This window comes from Schistocerca piceifrons, chromosome 1 (genome assembly GCF_021461385.2).
Source record: "Schistocerca piceifrons isolate TAMUIC-IGC-003096 chromosome 1, iqSchPice1.1, whole genome shotgun sequence".
NCBI lineage: Eukaryota > Metazoa > Arthropoda > Insecta > Orthoptera > Acrididae > Schistocerca > Schistocerca piceifrons.
In genome coordinates, this window is record NC_060138.1 from 180,166,144 (window position 1) to 180,189,247 (window position 23,104).

Below are 23,104 nucleotides of genomic sequence, written 5' to 3' on the forward strand. Positions count from 1 at the left end.
TAAAGCTATTGTTAAAAACGCACGCCGCGCGATTTGTTACGATTTGGTCGGTCATAATAATAATAACATACTTTTGAATACAATTAAAATATAACGGCGATACCAGTTTAGTGTTATTGGAAATAATATGTAGTAAATTAATGAGTAAGGTAGCCGATCCTATAGGAAGAGGTAAAATAGGATATATTGAGGTGTTTTACTTTATATCGACGAATCCGATGATACGGCGTCATTTTTTTCGTTTACTCTTAGAAATAAACAAGAAAAAAGTGCTAATTGTGCGTTGTGAAACAATATAGGGGCGAGTTTTAAATAACTACGGTATACAATGAGTAACAAAAGGACATTTAGTTGCACGAAATCGCGGATAGTGGAGTGCAGTCATTAAATTGAGTACACCTACACGGCGCTCAATTCCGAGATAAATCTATACGCAACTCACGAGGGACGCGGTATTGAGACCGTCTTTTTTCTTTTTTTAATTATATCGCGGAGAGCGGGCTCCAATTTATGAAAAGGAGAAAAACGTTAACTTTTACGTGAACCCTTAATAATAGCGGACCGGAGAGAAAAGTGTGCAATTGTCTTACGCCTAACAAACATTCGTGGAGGGCGGTGGCTAAACTAGAAGAGTCAATTACAAAATACTGTATCATTATCATTGACTGTTGGTGTCGAGCAACCAAAACTGTTCATCAAAGGGTTTCGATAGAACTTGGGAGTAAGGGTTCAGGCACTCGCATATACTCCACATCAGTGTGTGAATGGGTGGTGAATACGAAATAAAACTTTGAACAAAGTTACGTTAAATAAAACAGAAGAGACAAGACAGTTTTCTCGTATCTGGTATTACTCCATAAACTGTAACATTTCTTATCGTTGTACGAAGCTTTTATAGACGATCTTTATGACAAGGCGAAGAAAGTGGTCTAACTAAAATATTAATTTTTTTTACGTACTACACGAATATGTAATAAAAATAGGGGTTCACATTTTAAAAAACCGCAGTTGATATCCGTTTGACCTATGGCAGCGCCATCTAGCGGGCCAACCATAACGCCATCTGGTTTCCCCATTCAAGCTAGACAAGTTTAGTTCTTTGTAGTTTTTTCGTTTGACGCTTATTTCGTGAGATATTTGGCCCAGTCACGATCAATGGATCACCCATATATATATACTCCTGGAAATGGAAAAAAGAACACATTGACACCGGTGTGTCAGATCCACCAGACTTGCTCCGGACACTGCGAGAAGGCTGTACAAACAATGATCACACGCACGGCACAGCGGACACACCAGGAACCGCGGTGTTGGCCGTCGAATGGCGCTAGCTGCGCAGCATTTGTGCACCGCCGCCGTCAGTGTCAGCCAGTTTGCCGTGGCATACGGAGCTCCATCGCAGTCTTTAACACTGGTAGCATGCCGCGACAGCGTGCACGTGAACCGTATGTGCAGTTGACGGACTTTGAGCGAGGGCGTATAGTGGGCATGCGGGAGGCCGGGTGGACGTACCGCCGAATTGCTCAACACGTGGGGCGTGAGGTCTCCACAGTACATCGATGTTGTCACCAGTGGTCGGCGGAAGGTGCACGTGCCCGTCGACCTGGGACCGGACCGCAGCGACGCACGGATGCACGCCAAGATCATAGGATCCTACGCAGTGCCGTAGGGGACCGCACCGCCACTTCCCAGCAAATTAGGGACACTGTTGCTCCTGGGGTATCGGCGAGGACCATTCGCAACCGTCTCCATGAAGCTGGGCTACGGTCCCGCACACCGTTAGGCCGTCTTCCGCTCACGCCCCAACATCGTGCAGCCCGCCTCCAGTGGTGTCGCGACAGGCGTGAATGGAGGGACGAATGGAGACGTGTCGTCTTCAGCGATGAGAGTCGCTTCTGCCTTGGTGCCAATGATGGTCGTATGCGTGTTTGGCGCCGTGCAGGTGAGCGCCACAATCAGGACTGCATACGACCGAGGCACACAGGGCCAACACCCGGCATCATGGTGTGGGGAGCGATCTCCTACACTGGCCGTACACCACTGGTGATCGTCGAGGGGACACTGAATAGTGCACGGTACATCCAAACCGTCATCGAACCCATCGTTCTACCATTCCTCGACCGGCAAGGGAACTTGCTGTTCCAACAGGACAATGCACGTCCGCATGTATCCCGTGCCACCCAACGTGCTCTAGAAGGTGTAAGTCAACTACCCTGGCCAGCAAGATCTCCGGATCTGTCCCCCATTGAGCATGTTTGGGACTGGATGAAGCGTCGTCTCACGCGGTCTGCACGTCCAGCACGAACGCTGGTCCAACTGAGGCGCCAGGTGGAAATGGCATGGCAAGCCGTTCCACAGGACTACATCCAGCATCTCTACGATCGTCTCCATGGGAGAATAGCAGCCTGCATTGCTGCGAAAGGTGGATATACACTGTACTAGTGCCGACATTGTGCATGCTCTGTTGCCTGTGTCTATGTGCCTGTGGTTCTGTCAGTGTGATCATGTGATGTATCTGACCCCAGGAATGTGTCAATAAAGTTTCCCCTTCCTGGGACAATGAATTCACGGTGTTCTTATTTCAATTTCCAGGAGTGTATATATATCACAGCTAGGCGGAAAGCTTCAAGGCAAAAGTGGATAGAACAAAGATGCACAAGGTGCAATACAAACGGCTGAAGACCACAATTAAATTTCAGAATTATTAAAATATATTACGATACTCTTTTAAGGCAGAAGGCCACAATGTTCTCGCCGAAGGGGAAAGTTTTAGAATAAGGCATTAAGCAGCTGAAGGCCCACAGTTGGTTTTCCAAAAAATCAGAAACTCCTTAACCTTTAAGTTTTCAATGGCCGAACATACATTAAATGAAAAAGCAACGCAACAACAATAACTGAATTTAAGAATAAGGTTTTAAGCGGCTGAAGGCCCACAATTGATTTACATAAACTGATTTACATAAAACGAATTAAAAAAAAATTTTGTAAAGCATTGGCTGTAATAAATTACCATCAGACCATTAAACACCCATTAAAAGGACAGTATAGACAACGGTACTCAGACGCCTCCATGGCGGGGGGGGATTGGGCATGACCTCGAAACATTAACGTTCTCTTAGGTGATGAGACAGGTAGTGGCACCAACTACACTGGATCCCTCGGTAACCCAACCAAGAGACAGTCACGGACCGACCGACCAAACGACTTGCTAGCTGCCAATGGGCACATAGAAACTCAAAGACCAAACTGTTACGGACGTGATTATCCACAATGAAATATGTATTAAGCTGTCAAACTACACACCATGTTGGACAGCGACAACAGGGGAGGAAAGGACGCTGCCTGATATTACGTTAGTGACCATGGCAGGTAACCGGAACACTAATGGCGACAAGGCAGAAAATTTTAGTGTGTTGCTTCAGACGTTTCTCCATTAGTATATGTGTGGTGGGCTTGTTTGCTGACGTATCCAGATGATGTGTCAAATCTTTCCAATTTCAGGTGACATCATTGCGCGAATCCAAAATTTGGTTCAAAAATCTGTAATGTCCGTAAAATTATGTAAATACTCGTATTCCATGTAAGGCCAGCATGTAGTATACGTATTTATGTGTAATTATTTATAGTGCTGTAAAGCAAAATGTAATACGTTGGTATGTAAATGTGATCAGAATTTATAATATGTATCAAAATGTGTAAAACCACAAGATTTATGTGAAAGAGACTGCTTTACGGACATTCTACATACATGGCAATGCTTGTAATCGTGATGAAGTATGTGTGTAAAAGTGTTAAAACTATTCTTCATATATCGCTATGAGAATGATCGCGATGAAATAATTATGTAAGAAACTTGATAACAAACATTCTTTGTACGTCACCAGATAAACTGTAAGCGCGATGGAACTGTGCATGTAAAGTGCAATTACACTTTTAGTGCATCACATGATGACGTTTACCATGATGTAACTGTGCAAAATAATGAACTGGTAAACCACCGGACCTACGGTCACGACGCACAGAAGCACTGAAGACAACTCAATGGGTGGAGAAATTTTGGAGAGGACTTCAGGGAACGTAATGTTCTCGGAATACGACGGCCAAACTTACCTTGACAAATCGAGGATCGATGCAAGCAGTTTGTCGTCTTGCATCCATGCCTTCACGAAAACTTATATTGTGGAATGGAAACCCACTGGTCTTCAAGCACGTGACGCATGACCTAGGAAGAACAGTGTTACCAGTGAAAATAAACAGGAAACGAGTGAACATGTCCACGTATCAATTGTCAAATCTGTGAACAGTGACGTCGTTATGCAATAACATTTCCGTTAGGCAAACTATCGAAACAGTGCTCACCTTTGCGCTGTTATTGTATGTATTATGTATATGACCTGCAAAAGACGACACGTTGTACAAGGACAGCTAATCTGAAACAGAAAGATATTTTAAATGTTATACTTTCCATGAGAGACAATGACCAATAACACAAGGCATCGAATAGTTTTTTAAAAAAAACTTTTATTGCTTTGATAGCTGATCTAAGCTGAATCCAAATCTAGCCTTAGGTTTTTTGTGTCACCCATAGTTTTCGAGCAATATGCTTTTTACTGTATAGTATAAAAATCCTTTGCTATACAGTAAATGGGGAAATTAATGAAATGCTTTATTACAACATTCGAATTATGATCAGTAATATTAACACTGGAAAAGTAGCAATCCTCAGAATGCTTTCTTGGTTGCCCCCATATCACGGGAACGGCAAATCTAAAGGCTTCTTTTTCCTTTTGGACCGTTTTCTCAGATATTCAACACCCACATAACATTCCTTATGTGGCGCCCAAGATTTATCTTGATCACCAAGTTAAGATCCAAAGTATGATAGCTAAACTTTTTTCACAAAGTCTGTAATGTTTCTTTGGTGTTTTTTTAATCACAAATTAACCACAAATATAACAAAAATTGTCAGCAGAGTTTTTAAAACCACGATTAGACATTGTACAGAGCACATGTACAGGAAAAGGGAAAGTGTTGACAGTAAACAAAACACTATCTCTTAACGCAAAAATAGAATCGACCTTTTTTGCCAGGAAATGTTTTTCAGCAGTGCTACCAACGTCATCTACATTCAGAACATCTCCTCTTAAAATTATTTTAACTATATAAAAGCTATTAAATTCTTTAAAATATCGCTTAATTTACTAAATTTAACTGTAAAATGTGAAAAAATGGTGGGTGAGACAGTTTTTAAGTATCATATTTGGATTTCCCACCCTAAAAAACACAAGAATAAGGTATTTTAAATATAAAAGTTTTTCCATCGGTGGCCTGTGTAATGAAATGTATTTTACTTTAACGTATGTGGTAGTTTTAAGATTATTGTATCTGTTTTAGATGTTAGTGCATATTTTTTGTAAAAACTTCTTAGAATGTCTTGTCACAGTGATGTCTTGTGCACACGCACATACGAACCGTATATAAACTGTGGTTACCGTGTCACGAGTTCGACTAACGGCTACTGACTGCCACACTGAAATCACGCGACAGCGCATGCGCCGCAGCCGCAATACCAACATTGAAATCTTCTGGGCGCACGTGCCTCATTCAAATATCATATACCGTGAATTGTATTTGAATATGTATGTAAACATTTACTGAATGTGCTTTAGGGTGGATTGCTCGCCTGCAGATGCATCCTTTCGCGTCGTAATTCAGGGGGCAATTTAAAGGCAAATTTGCAGGGTGAGCGTGGATATATAGCAAAAACGTTGATATAAGTGCAGAAAATAAATAAAGTATTACATAAGATATCAATTAGTAGAAGCTATAGTATCGATTGTGGCGTACAATCGCTGATACATTAGAATAATTACGCAGTTCAGTTGTCTTTTTGTTGTGGAAGCCGTCCTGACCGGACGCATTTCTGCCATCGCTGTGGATAATTATTTAACACACTGCCATCATTCTAGGAGACGCAATCTCACTAGGCGTACTCATAGTTGTACATAGCAACAGAATTAATGTAAGTGTCTATATGGTTTAATTAAGTGTAATGTTTTATTAATACAGTGATACTATTTTATTCTGTGTTTCATTTATGTTACAAGCTATTGTTCGAATTAACGACGTATTGCCAAGGCTAAAGGTTCCGTGTTACAAATTGTATGAAAGGTCCAGTACGAACCAAAGCTTTGAAATTATTCAAACAACGAATTCCGATATTTTCAGAAAAATCACGGTCAATCTACAAGGAACGGACCTCACGCAAAAAGCCTTTGTCAACAGCGCCAAGTTTGTATAACCTGATCACATACTATGAGAGGCACCCACATGCCTTGCTCATACTGTGGCATGAAGCAGTCAGGCCTGCAAGATGAGTGGTCCGCTAAGCGAGTGGATTCATTCCTATTTATCGAGTAACATGAACTCTAGTACTCACACTTAAGTTACAAGTTATCCTCCTATATGATTAATACGCAACGGAAACACGCTTCTGACTATCAGTAATTTACAGAGCTCTGACTGTACACTACGCACTGGCAATACCACATTTTCTTTTTGTCTTTTATTTAACGGCGTTTGTCACCACGTGGCCACCGCACTGAATATGAATGGCGCACACATTATAAATTCGGGACATTATGACAACATACAATTCGAAGGACAAGTCCACCAATCTTTTTCTTTTCACTATCTTATTTATTTCGATAAATTCTCTAACCTAAACACACAAATTCTACAACCTACAACAATAACACATGAGAAAATCCGCCCTGTGGCCATGGCTTTACAATAGTGAATCTCTATATTATGGTCTCGTAATTATTTTTAACGCTACAGTGCACTTTCTGGATAGGATGGTGGATCTTTTATTATACCTCACACTTCGACTCTCAGAATCATCATCACTAAACTTTCCTCCAGACCGAGCGGTACCGAAGGAACAAGCATAACCCACTAATCTTTTGAAACTACCTCGCTACTCTCCCATGCAAACCACACATACCCAAATTACAAGACATACACCACACTACAATAGGAAATACTACACAGAGAATGGTCACAACATTATCACTTTCAGCTTTCCCACTTCAATTAATACTTATCCCAGTTTCACACGACACTGCCCCACTTTGTAATTCTACTTTCCTACTATTAACTCTGGAGATATTTGCACATCTTCCTGTGCAACGCAAGCCAAGTGGCGTTGATTCTCTCTCAGAGTTTAAATCTAGCGTCACACGGAATCATATCACGCAAAGTAACATTAAGAACATATTCATCACACACGCGAGTCCTCAACTGATACCATGGACGAGTACTTCTCTTTATCTTTCGTCTCATACACAGTTTGAGACTCACACAGTACTCACCATGTGGAAGTACTCGTCTCTAATTTCAAGTCCTGCACACGCTATTTCTTAAATATTTCAACTAATTGTACACACGCTAGTAATTCAGCTTAACTTAAGCACACGGAAGTATTTCAACTTATTGCTACACGTGGTTTCATTGTGACCGTTGGTCACTTCTGAAGATTACTACAATCCCGTTAATATTACCTGCCTGACATTTAATTCTCCCCACAAAAGTTCCTGAAATAGAGAAATTATTATTTCAAACTACTCTTAAATATTGCACATGCATACCATGTCTCCACTCTTTCATCATTACGAAGCACAACTAAAACAGGTCTTAACAGCACAAGATCCAGCGGCAGAGTGCTGAAACATGGCCATTCTCTAGGTCCTCTCCCATCTCTGTCGAGGTGGGGGAAGCACCTTGCTATCGTATTGGTCAGCCACATTTCAGGCGCTCAAAGCTCTGGTAAATTTCATCTCTTTGGTCTGGCCAAAGGATCGACTCAAAGATGATCATATATTCACATTCACTATCTGCGGTTAGCAGACGACCATACATTCATTCATTTCACAGATCTCACCAAACTGGATGTAGGGATTTACTTTGTGGGAGTGCACATGTGATCAATTAAATAAATAAGTTGTCATCCTTTCCCACACTGGTATCCGGCTTCGCTGTATAAATTGAAATTGAGTTATTTAAAAAAAATGTGTTGTTCTGACAAAAATGATGAAGTATGTTGTACCTATTTTCAATGTCGGGCGGTACTGTACCCTTTCACCACCGGCTACCCATGCAGAAAAAAATGGCACGGTACTATCCTTGCAATGCGAGGGTAGTTCCGAACATTTTTTTAAGAAAGCTGTGTTAGAACAAACTTAGCAAGTCATCAAAATAACCAGGAGGAGACCTTAGCCCCTGGTGACCTCAAATAGACGACCAAATGTTGTTACTTTACCGAAGTATTGACACAGTTGTTCCATTATTGTACTCTCCACAATCCGGAGTAACGTACATGTACAAGTTTGCAACAATCCACATGACAAATAAAACATTACATCACACAAATAAAAAATAATGTTGAGATAAAAATTGGCTTAGTTACTGGGATCTTCGTTATTTTTATGAGTAATCCAAACCTCACTAATTCTATGACAAAAAAAAAAAAAATACTACTTGTACTCATGAAATTTTAAGTAGCTCACCGTCCAAAGACAGAACAAGTAATCTGACATTCATAAATTGCGATGTAATAATCTTTACACGGCAATGTCTAAATACAAAACAAAATCAACAAAAGAAAAAATTTCGTACACTAGTTACACGTAGGATGTCAGGGTCCATACCATTACTCTAAAATATACATCAAACCTACAGAGAAATAAAACTGAGAAGAAAAACAATGAAATATACCACAAGTTACATACTGGTTACGTAATATAGTTCGTCTAAGACATCATGTCATACCTCATTAACTATCATCACCTAAGCAATTGCCACAACTACTCGACAGTGAGTTTAACCTTATCCTTATCCACCAGTACAAATACCTGCTGCTGAGCCAGTCAGTCCATCAACTTTGATCAATACACGCCATAAATAGTTAGCAATAAGTGCTTGAATCCATCAGTAGCTCTCGTATCTTACTCTACTGCTCATTTCTCTGTTGTCACACATTTAGACGACAAGAACTTGCATTTCGACTAGCCTTCGTTACACTTTAATGTGAAATGTCACCACTGTGATAATAAAAATAAGTGGCTTCAGTCAACACACCAACAAGATTATTACTGTGTATGACATCAAAATGCATCAATTAATTCCGATATTTGTTGTGCAATGCAAACTCTTGTCCCCTGTGACAACCTTACTGACCAATGCAACAAGAGCCGCTACGTTAGTATTACGCCACTGGCTAATAATTAAAGCATCATTGTACCAAATATTCTAATAAACATGCTACGTGAACTTGATAACCCAGAACAAACAAAAAACAAACACTAACTATTCTAAACACAAATGTTAATAAAATACAATTACACTTGCTGTCCCTTCAGGAATGAAACATATAAAAAAAACATTTACACAATTACAAATACATTATTCCCTATCTTGCGAGTCACATGGAAACATTTCATTGTGTGATTTTCTTGGGGTCAAAAAGTTGCTGATAGTTTTCCTAGAAACACTGTCTCGGTGTCAAAGCTCTCCCATGGTTTCCTGGATGAAAGTCTTTAAGTCACTCAAATCGGCATTTTGAACACGCACTGAACAGTAAACTGTATCTCACATTAAACACAAATCCCATAGTCACTCTCAGCGTACCATCCACACGAATCTGGTCGTCCAGAAATGGCCCTACAACTACTATTACCCACGGTTCTGTCCTTTCAGTTCATGGTGTAATTAAAAGTCGTAAGTTCCAACAAACAGCACTTATTCCCGCACCAATTCAAGAAATGTCTCCTACTACAATTGCAAATGTCAATGTCCCACTTTAGTTTCTTGCGTTCATACAATAATTAGTCACCAAACGACAACTGTCCTCTTTAAGTATACCAAGTGTCCCACATGCAATTCACAAAGCACACTTAACAAGTCACTGCCAAAAGTTTATGGATCCCACCGTTCGGTAGTCAAGACAAAACAAAATGATCGTCCTGTCTGCTAAAGACATAATCTTTTCCACCACTCACAACGTGGAAACACCAGTCCTTCACTTTGCACCTTATTGAGACGTAATGAGCAGTCATCTTGTTTCACGGCTCCACAGTCCAGTACTAGTTAATAGTTGCTGGTAACAAATGCCCGCCGGGCTCTGCGTCGTGTCGTTCATTCTGCCGTGGCGCCGCTGCACGCGCCGTTGAGCAGAAGAAACCACCCGCAGTTGCCTCCGTGGGATACTTTCCATAGTCGTAAGGGTGGCGGAACTTATGAATGGCCAGTGGTACGTGCGTGTCGCCCCAGGCCGTTGACCTGCTGTAGTGGGCGCGTGGAGTGTACCCCGACCGGCAGTGGAGTGGGGAGTGCCGCGGCTCTGTCGCCTGTCGCCATGGCGACGTCAGCTCGGCCCACTAGCGGTATGGGCGTTACGACACCCAATCAGTCAGACCCTTCCGTGCATCTCGCAACATTACAGACAAAAGGATATATTTAAATACTCATTGATTACATGTATGATCTATTAGATACATTGGTAATAAAAGAATCTTTGTTCTAAAAAAAACATAAAATCATACCCCCTAGTTTTCTACACATACAACATCAACATTTATCCCTTTTCTATATACAGCCCACACTTGTGCTATTGATTGTACCTGTCGTCCCTCATACAAAACATGAAAGTGTATATAAAAGAACAAAAACAAAAGAAATAATAAACAATCTATACAGCTCATAATTACAATATCAAATAGTAGGCTACTCTAACATCCTATCACAGTGAAAATATTAGAAACTGTTTATTCTAAAGCTACAATATACAGTGAACCTTTGTGCTTGTGACAGACTGAAATTAATACCCCTTGAAAGTGTTCTATCAAAAAAAAAGAAATAATCTACACAGCTCACAACTACCTACCACATGTTATCAACTTGTAAACTACTTTAACATCCTAACACAATAAACATTTTAGAAACTGATGACTCTAAATCTACAACATACAATGCACCTTTGCGCTTGTGACAGACTGAAATTAATATCTCTTTATATATTTTACCTTTTTTTATTATATATAACAACATTTCTAGGACACGTATGTACCATCCACATGATGTCAGATCCTGACCTGCCATCGAGGTTCATCCAAATCAAACAATACACAATAATGTTATAGTTACAGATCGGTAGCTTCCCCTTTACAGGAGTGTGTGCATTGATCACACTACTCTACGACTCTCACTCACCAGACATCACATTTTCCTTCTCATTCAATCCATTAATACACTAAGAGAATAGGTCTAGAAGTCAGCTAACCTTAACACCACCACACTCACGACAACATACCATACCTTTGCTCCCTTATACTCATAACACCACCACACTCACAACATACCATACCTTTGCTCCCTTAAACTCAACCACATAACACATGAAGCTGTTTCGGAGATAGCATTCCAGTCTCCGAATTCGTCCTTTCACTCTGGCACCTCTCTCCATCGGCTTAGCTCTCATTCAATTTACCGATTATTCATTCTGCTAAATATCAACTTAGAATTGCGAAATTTCATCTAAGAACAAAAAATACACAAATTATTCATCCTGAAAAATAGCTGTACACATTCTTGGTACCGATCTGATTAGTTATACTGGTACCAGGCTTCAACAACAACAAAAAATTATTTTTTGCCAAATTGCACATCTTATGGTAAGAATTAGATTTACACTCATATTACATCCTATGTCAGTATTCCACAACGTTCACCATCTGGATCTCATACTCCCTTTATGTCCTTTCACATTGTGCAGTTGTCCTCATCTCTTCATTCGTATTTCGGCTCTCCGTCCGTCCATTACTCCATCATTTCCTGGTCTTCCTTCGCCATTGGCATCAATCTCTATTGCAGCATACATAGGCCTCTCTGTAACATACATCTAAGACATCTCCACATTATTCAATTCTACTCACCTTTATTTACCACTGTTTCACCACGTCGAATCTCTCTTTATTAATCACACTGCTCCACGTCGCTTTTATCCTTATACATCACCTTTATCCACTACTATTTATCACGTCGCTTCTCTATTTACCAGCTTTATCCACTCATTAATCATCACGTCGTTTCTGCTTGATCCTTATTCATATGACAAAAAAAATACGTACATACACCACTCTGTCGACTCCTGTTCATGACTCATTCGACCAGTCAATTCCGTCATACTTCCTGACATCCCGCCTGAAAACTCTTATGTTCGATTTGACCCTGCACAACGTTACACACCACAAGTAAATACACTGACTATCTACCATAATTTGGCTACTTTCAGTCTCTCCTTAACTTTTCCATAATTTGATGTTAGAAATGTGATGAAGCCCACGAGATTGTTTTCCCTTGATCGTCTCAATCAGTACAGCATTTTCATGGACAATCCGCCTCACTCTGAATGTCCACTATACACAGTAAACAATTTGCTAGTTAGGAATCTAAGTTTACAAGAAAATTAAATGTGTGCAGAGAATATACAAGCTGGGACAGATGGGACAGCCCAAGTGTTAGAAACTTTGGTGCTAGAGGTCTCTTTCACTAACACCAGATTCCGAACAACCATACGCAGCATCTCATTATAACTGTCTCCACGACTATGACATACTATAGATCAGATGGCATCTAATTTAAAAACTTCGATCACATTACTGATGTCACCTGTAACAGCAGTGTAAACGTACCCTATTCCACACTGATCACAATGTTGACGTTTTACATTACGTGTTAAGTACCTGCAATAGTCAAATCACACTAATTACACTGGACTCATTGGCACTATTACATAACATTTTTAGCAACTGTTTTGTTTTGAGGAAACAGTCCTTTTACTTTACTGTCCCAAATAAAAATTTTGCAAATTTTGCTCTGAGAGACCAGTCTAACAGATGTCATTTCTGGTGTTTTATTCTCTGATCAGAAGTATGGTATTTGCATTCCTACATATTAGTAGGCTATGTCTGCTACATAGACAATTTTCAGTGCCAGCTGCATGTGTTTTAAGGCAAGATGCTAAGGGCCAATATGTTGGATTTGTTTCTCCTATCCTTCAATCCATTATGACAAGAATGAAATGCCAGGATTCCATGCTTTCCTGTCATTCTGATAGTTTCTGCCGTTCCTATCCTCGACACTATCTGACCTATGAGTCGTGTCTCCGTTCACGATATTGCTCTCATTACCCAATCCTTGTAACAAGTGCTGAAATGACGCAGAATCGTCTACGCCTCTGCTTGCTATCGCTATATCTCTGCGCAATTTCACTGGCAACTTCGCTATACAGATCCTTATGAACTCCCCAGGTTCGCATGGCACATCCAAATACCTATTTAGTCTCAGCATTTCCTGATAGCACGACGCTGGATCTCTTATACCACCTTCGTTACAATTTGGCATCATCGATATGCTTTGGGTAACCTGGTCCTGCTTACTTTTCGACCAGAATTCATTTAAATAGCTACTACAGTCTTTAATAACTTCCTGCATTTTCGCTCTAGCCTCGTCCCTCAAATGGTTACACACAAACTTCATTTTGAGGAGCAGTCCCCACGACGAAGGTAATGAATCTTGAAATTGAGAGAGCCTTGGGTTTGCCACCTGTTTTATCCGACACAACCGTTCTTCTAACTCTCTGAGTTCGTCTTCCTCTTTCTGCCTATTTTCGTTTTTTGAATTTATCTCACTCTCCCTCTGCAATCTACCTGGTGGTGTGTCATATTCGCTACTGCACGCTAATTGCAACTGTGCTAGTTCTTCACTATGTTTCCTACTTATTACTAATTGCGCCTCTTTAAGCTGTAATAGCGATTGTGTCTCCCCCTGGTTGACATAAACCTCTCGCTGCGTACTGTCAGAGCCTGTCTCTCCTCTGATACTGATCTTTTCCACCTCTGCACTAATCGTATTCATTCTGACCACTACTTCTTTGATTCGCTCATCCAGCAACACGTCCCTACGTTCTGTAATATCGCTCTCTATTGCACTTATTTGTACCTCCAAATTATTGGCTTTTTCTTTCACGGCATCACATTCTTGCTTCACTGCATCCAGATTCTTCTCCCACTCATCTAACTGATTATTAACTGCGGACAGACGCTCATTGATAACCGTGTGTAGCTTCCTCATTGCCTCTTTATTTCCCTTATCCATTGCCTCCAATCTTTCCTTATTTGCTTCCAATCTTTCCTTAGTCTCCCTATCTCTCTCCTTACTATCTCTGTTCATCGCTTCCAATCTTTCCTAAGTCTCCCTATCCATCGCTTCCAATCTTTCCTTATTATCTCTATCCATCGCTTCCAATCTTTCCTTAGTCTCCCTATCCATTGCTTCCAATCTTTCCTTAAACTCCCTATCTCTCTCCTTAGTCTCCCTATCTCTCTCCTTAATCTCCCTATCCCTCTCCTTAGTCTCCCTATCTCTCTCCTTATTATCTCTATCCATCCTCTGTAAAAACTGCAGTATCACATTGTCATTCGCTACTTTTGACGCGCTCACCTCGTTCGCCTGAGAAACGGTAGCTTCGCTAAGGGTAGCTTCACTTTCACTGCATACCTGACCTAGTCCCGGCTCGCCCGCGTCGTCGGGAAAAGCCCCCGATTGTGAACAAAGCCCGCCGCATAAAGGATCACCTAGCCGCGGTCCGCTGAACAATTCAGCCCCTTCTGAGTGCTTGCCGTCCCCGCTCATTAACCCATGGTCAACAGCTACTTCCTGCTGCACTGCTACGTCCACCCCAGAATCGCTATTCTCCATGGTGGCTACACTTTTCGACTGCGACCTAGTTACTACGGACATTATGCAAAAAAAACTATACCACGATCTTCCAGCCAAAGACGATATAGCAATTAATTACATAAAAAAATGAAAGATCCTCACCAATCCAGAAAGAAATTGCAAACAGAAAAAAATTTTACTTCCTATCGCTACCACAATACATTCCATAAAAAAATCTTAACAGCAAACCCTAATAAAAAAATATCCTGGCAGGGTCGAAATTATGAGAGGCACCCACATATCTTGCTCATACTGTGGCATCAAGCAGTCAGGCCTGCAAGATGAGTGGTCTGCCAAGCGAGTGGATTCATTCTTATTTATCGAGTAACATGAACTCTAGTACTCACACTTAAGTTACAAGTTATCCTCCTATATGATTAATACGCAACGGAAACACGCATCTGACTATCAGTAATTTACAGAGCTCTGACTGTACACTACGCACTGGCAATACCACATTTTCTTTTTGTCTTTTATTTAACGGCTTTTGTCACCATGTGGCCACCGCACTGAATATGAATGGCGCACACATTGCAAATTCGGGACATTATGACAACATACAATTCGAAGGAAAAGTCCACCAATCTTTTTCTTTTCACTATCTTATTTATTTCGATAAATTCTTTAACCTAAACACACAAATTCTACAACCTACAACAATAACACATGAGAAAATCCGCCCAGTGGCCATGGCTTTACAATAGTGAATCTCTATATTATGGTCTCGTAATTATTTTTAACGCTACAGTGCACTTTCTGGATAGGATGGTGGATCTTTTATTATACCTCACACTTCGACTCTCAGAATCATCATCACTAAACTTTCCTCCAGACCGAGCGGTACCGAAGGAACAAGCATAACCCACTAATCTTTTGAAACTACCTCGCTACTCTCCCATGCAAACCACACATACCCAAATTACAAGACATACACCACACTACAATAGGAAATACTACACAGAGAATGGTCACAACATTATCACTTTCAGCTTTCCCACTTCAATTAATACTTATCCCAGTTTCACACGACACTGCCCCACTTTGTAATTCTACTTTCCTACTATTAACTCTGGAGATATTTGCACGTCTTCCTGTGCAATGCAAGCCAAGTGGCGTTGCTGGATAGACGGCCGACTCACCTTGATTCTCTCTCAGAGTTTAAATCTAGCGTCACACGGAATCATATCACGCAAAGTAACATTAAGAACATATTCATCACACATGCGAGTCCTCAACTGATACCATGGACGAGTACTTCTCTTTATCTTTTGTCTCATACACAGTTTGAGACTCACACAGTACTCACCATGTGGAAGTACTCGTCTCTAATTTCAAGTCCTGCACACGCCATTTCTTAAATATTTCAACTTATGGTACACATGCTATTTCTTAAATATTTCAACTAATTGTACACATGCTAGTAATTCAGCTTAACTTAAGCACACGGAAGTATTTCAACTTATTGCTACACGTGGTTTCATTGTGACCGTTGGTCACTTCCGAAGATTACTACAATCCCATTAATATTACCTGCCTGACATTTAATTCTCCCCACAAAAGTTCCTGAAATAGAGAAATTATTATTTCAAACTACTCTTAAATATTGCACATGCATACCATGTCTCCACTCTTTCATCATTACGAAGCACAACTAAAACAGGTCTTAACAGCACAAGATCCAGCGGCAGAGTGCTGAAACATGGCCATTCTCTAGGTCCTCTCCCATCTCTGTCGAGGTGGGGGAAGCACCTTGCTATCGTATTGGTCAGCCACATTTCAGGCGCTCAAAGCTCTGGTAAATTTCATCTCTTTGGTCTGGCCAAAGGATCGACTCAAAGATGATCATATATTCACATTCACTATCTGCAGTTAGCAGACGACCATACATTCATTCATTCTTTTCTCACCAAACTGGATGTAGGGATTTACTTTGTGGGAGTGCACATGTGATCAATTAAATAAATAAGTTGTCATTCTTTCCCACACTGGTATCCGGCTTCGCTGTATTAATTGAAATTGAGTTATTTAAAAAAATGTGTTGTTCTGACAAAAATGATGAAGTATGTTGTACCTATTTACAATGTCGGGCGGTACTGTACCATTTGAACTATTATTATTAATTATAATGATTTGCTTGCTCCTCAATACAGTCAAACCAGACAGGAAAAGCCACGATAGAATCAAAAGTGGCTACAGACGTAAATTTTGGTGATAAATGTAAGAATATTTGTTTTATATAGGATGAAACTAGAAAAGATATAGAAGGTGGTTTATAACAGGAATCAAAAATGGACAGCGCTGAAGTTGTGGTGATACAGCGTAGCAAATAAATTTTCACATGGAACTAAATTCCATAGAAATTAATTTAGAGAGATCCGCTTCTGTTGTACTAATATTTATTCAAACTACTACCGGTTTCAAAATTTTAAATCCCGTCTTGAAGTGTATAAAACTAACCGCCTCCGCGTAGCCGCTTGGTCGGAACGCCAGTCACTACTGTGCGGCAGCCCAGCGGTGGACACTTTTCATATACGAGGGTCGGTCAAAAAGTAATGCCTCCCATTTTTTTTCTACTTAAAGAAATTAAGTTAAGTGAAAAATTTGAATTTGGCGCCATTCCTCAAACCTTCTTCTGCAATCCACTGCAGTAGTAACTTTCTGTGTCAACAGGTGGTAGCACAGCAGAAGTTTGTAAGATGGCCGACATCGATGTTCGTTTGAGACAGCGTTGTGTGATTGAATTCTTGAATGCAGAAGGTGAAACGCCCATACACATTCATGAAAGACTGAAGAAGGTGTATGGTGTTGTGACAGTGGATGTCAGCACTGTTAGACGATGGGTTCGTCGTTGTAAGGAAGCTGAAGGGCAAACACCGTTGACTGACGAAAAGCGGAGCGGCAGGCCGGTGAGTGCAGTGACTCCACACAACATTCAGCAAGTTGATGACATCATTCGTGGTGACCGTCGGGTGACTGCAGATGAAGTGTGTCGCATTATTTCTCTTAGTAAAGGCAGTGTGATCACGATTATTAAACAATTGGGGTACTCAAAAGTTTGTGCACGGTGGGTTCCAAGAATGTTAACCGATCAGAATAAAGAGGCAAGGAAAACAATAGCCTCCCAACACTTGCAGCGCTTCCGTTTGGAGGGAGATGAGTTTCTGAAAAAAATTGTGACCGGGGACGAAACATGGGTGCATTTTTTTGAACCCGAATCAAAGAGGCAGTCAATGGAGTGGCATCACACAAGCTCGCCGACGAAGAAAAAATTCAAAACTGTGCGATCGGCAGGGAAAGTTATGGCAACAGTTTTCTGGGATACAGAGGGTGTGATTCTGGTTGATTTTTTGGAGCAGGGATGCACAATAAATTCTGTTCAATACGTCACAACCCTCAACAAACTTAAAGCACGTCTTCAGCGAATTCGCCCAACAAAATCAGTGGCAGATGTTCTTCTTTTGCATGACAATGCAAGACCACACACCAGTCGTCACACCTCTGACGAGATTGTCAAAATTGGATGGGAAGTTTTGCCTCATCCCCCATACAGCCCTGACCTGGCACCATCAGACTTCCATCTGTTCGGGCCACTAAAAGAAGCTCATTGTGGGATTCATTTTGAAGATGAGGAGGCCGTCAAAACATCCGTGCGTCAATGGCTTAGGAAGCAGAGCTGTGATTTTTACCGTGCTGGGATACATGCCCTTGTTCAAAGATGGACCAAAACTGTAGAGATGGGCGGAGATTACATTGAAAAATGACAAAATGATCCTCAATGTTGTGGTTTTCAACCTATGTAATTGCATTTAAATTTCCTGACAATTAAACGTAGAAAAAAAAATAGGAGGCATTACTTTTTGACTGACCCTCGTACCTGAAGATGGGATTTTAAAATCCGAAAGCCGGTCATCGTTTGAATAAATATTCGTATAACTGAAGTGGATCTCCCTAATTAAGTAATTAGCTATCATGCCTCTCAATTGTGGATGTTCTACGTAGCAAATCTCGTGAAAATTCCATGTTTTAATTTTACACATAAAAATTTCACTCGATGGGCACCAAATGACAATCTGTAAAATTGACGTTCAGCGCTATGATCTACATTTTTCTTTATAACCACTCGGAACCCTTTAAGTACGCTACTGGAGAAACAGGAAGATCTACATCCTAATTGCTCTGAAGTTCTTCCTGAGAATGGTCGTCTTGTTCACTAGTGGAACTATGGTCATTAGTTATTGTAAAAACTGCCTCCTGGTCGTATATTGCTTGGTCTACATCACTGAAAATTTCCTCCATCCACACATTCATCAAACTTAGGACCATTAAAACTGACACGTTCTTGCGAGCACGTTTTATACTATTCTGAGGAAAATGGGCATGTAGTTCATCAGGAGCGATCTAGGAGACCTCAACACGTGTCAGTAACACGTGCCAACAACAAGCAACGAAGGCGATAACGCAACTGTCAACAAAACATTACAGGATTGGCGATTTAATGACGGTAGGAGGACCAAAGACGCACTGCGCTAGAACTGATCTTGCAGAGAGTGTTCGAAAATTTTCGTGCGGTCTGAGATAAATTGTGAATTGTTGTGCCACAGGATCCTCACGCTAGGATCTCATGAAAGACATCAGACCAACCAGTCTGACTACAGAACACACAGATTTTCCTCTATCTCAAAGTCTGAGAAGTCAGGAGAGGGTACAGCTTACCAGTCAACAGATGTTACAGAAACGACATGAAAGAATGAAGGCAATTAAACAAAAGTATAATCCAACTAAGTTCAAACACAGTGATAAGGTGTTGGTAAGAACCAAGGAAAAATCCAGTGTTATTGCTGGAAAAATTCAGAATTATTTTAATTGTACTTTGGGAACTTTGACATAATTGCTTGCCCTCACCCTAATGCTTATACATAGGTCATTGTATCCAGCGTCTAAAAGGCCATTTGGGTAGAGGAATATAATTGAACTCAAAAATATGGGGACGAGGAAGAAACGAATAGGAACTGTGAAATTGCCATTTACTGCGAGTGTGCGATATTACTTCTATTTTTGGGGCATATTACATGACTGTGTATGTACAGCTATAATTATTTTAGATCCCTGTTAGTCAATTTATACAAGTATTTCTTATTATTTGGGGGCTTGTTACGTAAATGTATATGTCAATTTGTGGCATGTAAGTAAATAACGTGTCCAGCGTCGAAAAATGAAAATTTGGGTTATAGGTGAAATTCTGCTGTAACCGCCAACGTCAAAAACATACACAGAGTAAGTCGCTAACTATTGCTACCTAGAGTAACTCCGAAAGTATGATATCAGCCGAAAATTTTGTGGGACAAATGTTTTATGGGACAACAGTGGCAACAATATGACGGTGGTTGTTTTCTACTAGGTGAGATCGTGTCAGAGATATGTAGGTCAAGCTTTTTTTTTAAAAAATGGGATGCTGTAGTTTGGTACCTATTTTCTGTTAGCCGCTATCGAGACGAGTCCAGTGATGTCTAACACTAAGGTCAACGATGCTCAAAAAGATGGTATGAACGTCCTTTTACAGAAGGTGTTCGATATGATGACCATTGGTATCAATGCCGTGTTGCAATCTTCTTATCCGGATTGAGTGGTATTCCTTATCACTTCGGCACTTCTCTCTCGTATGTTGTGCAAATACGGTGTATCCATCTAACGTGCCATTGACGTGTAAACACCATTCGATGGTTTCTCAATACAACAGAAATAGAACGGGAAGAATAGTATCGTCGGATCAAGTAAATGTGAATGGTGTATTCCTTCGAAGAACAAGCCGATATACTTCTTACTTACAGAGAATGCCAACGAAATTCAGTGAGAGCTAGAGACTTCCTCAACGTACTCACCCTACACGTCGTACATTTAAATATGTGTATGATAAACTGAGAACAACTAGATCATTAACGTATCGGAAACATATCCGGCAAAGTAAAGCTACTAACGAGAAAACGGAAATTGGTACTCTTACTACTGTGTTTCGAGATTATTGTCTAGTTCGCGTCAAATCGCAAGGGAATCTGGCATGAGCCAGAGTAGTGTTGTGCATGTTCTGCATCGCCATAAATATCATCCTTACCGTATCAGTCTCCTCCATGGATTAACTGGTACGGGTTGTATGCATTATATGCATTGAATTCTGCCGATGGGCCCAAATTCAGATTCAGAGGGATTCACATTTATTAATTTGATTTTTATTTACTGATGAGGCTACAATCACGAATCATGGAAATATTAATTTGCATAACATGCGTTATTGGGCAACTGAAAATCCATGTTAGCTACGGCAAGTCGCACACCAAAAACCGTGGTCGGTGAACGTTTGGTGTGGGTTTCTGGAGGACAGAATTAAAGGCCCCTATTTCATCGAAGAAAATCTTAATGGTAGGAAGTACACCACATTCCTGCAAAAAACATTAGGTCTGTTATTGGAAGAAATACCTTTAGGAACAAGGAAGAGAATATGGTACAACATGATGGATGTCCGGAATATTTTTCGCTGATGGCTAGAAATGAGTTGCAGAGACAATTCCGAAATCGTTGGACTGGACGTGGAGGAGATGCGTCGCGGCTGGCTCGCTCGCCAGACTTGGCGCCTCTGGATTTTTTCTTGTGGAGATTCGAAAAGACATTGTTTATAAAGACGTTTCAACTACACCTGAAGATATGTGGCAGAGAATTATCAGAAAAGGTGCTTTGATAAGTGCCGATGTGAATGGGAATACCACTCAATCCATGATAAGAAGATCGCAACACTGCATTGATACCAGTGGTCATCACTTCGAACACCTTCTGTAAATCGACGTTCATGCCACCTTTTTGAACATCGTTGACCTTCAAAGGCCTTACTGTTACACGTCATTCATCTCGATAGCAGCTATCAGAAAAGAAGTACCAAACTATAGTAGTCCATTTAAAAAATCAAATCGTATCTCTGATGCGTCCTCACCTGACAACAAAAACCCAACGTCATTTTATGGACCCCGGTCTCCCATGCAACATTTGTACCACAAAAGTTTCGGCTACTATCACGCTTTCGGAGCTATTCTCGGTGGCAATAGTTAGTGACTCACCCTCTATTCTGATACAAGTGCCAGAACAGCGAGTAACAGTATTTACATCTGCCACAAGATGGCAGTCACGTCTGACACCAACATCGATGTTCAAATAACTGGACATGCGCCCTCGGCCTCTGTTCTCTGTTACGGTCTTGGCGCATACTTGATTGAATTGTTGACACTTGAAGTAGCACTGTGGTTTGCTTGCAACAGTAAGACACTTCTGAAGTTATTATTATAGATACATAATACACAATATTGAAAAATGGGAAGGAAATAAAAACGGAGGAAGAGAGGCGAAGGTAATGCTCAAAGTGAAAGGAAGAAATTACACAGCGAAGGAAAGGAATATACTCGAAAAGGCAGCACTGTGGTTCCAGCTAAAGAGGCTTCCAAGCATCAGGTATGCCTTGTTTGCTGTTTTAATTTTTATTACAGGGGTAGGAATCTGAATAACTTATTCTAAAGTTTTAAAGCGTTTAATCTGTTATTGAAACAAATTTCGTATGGACAAAATTCATCGTTCTGATTATGAGGTTATAGTTAACTACTTGAATGAAATCATTTACATACCTGCAAATACCTAGGCATGTTGATTTAAACATAGTGTGTATACTGCTTCACTCTTTCAGGTCTCTTCTAAATGCAGGCACCTTTCTTTGACTAGAAACTTAAGTTTTTTTAGGAATTCTAGTCACCAAACGATACAATGAAGCAAAATAGCTATGCAGTGTCTCACATACATGTTTGCAAAGTGAAGAGACGTAGGTCAAAGGTATACAATGATAGTAACGAAACTACTCAACTGTCTACTGAGGAAGGCGCAGGACAATTGATCATACCCAAGAAGGAAAACGTAACCATGTGTTACACATTGCCTGATGGTGGGATAGATGGAATAAGAGTATGTAAAGGAAATTTATTGAGATTCAAGGTTTGACCAAAAGAAGAGCTCCGATATTAACACAGATGAAGCATAGTGGTGCAATTGTATATGAAGAAAATCGAGGAAAAAGGACAAAGCACTGGAAATATATAGAAGAAGATGAAAAGCTGGTTGTTGCTCATATTAACGCCATACTAAGAGAAGTAAACCACTATTCAAGGGAAAAATCGGGTGACAAACAATACTTAAGAGAAGACCTGACTGTTTATCGTTTAGTTAAGGAATTTCAAAC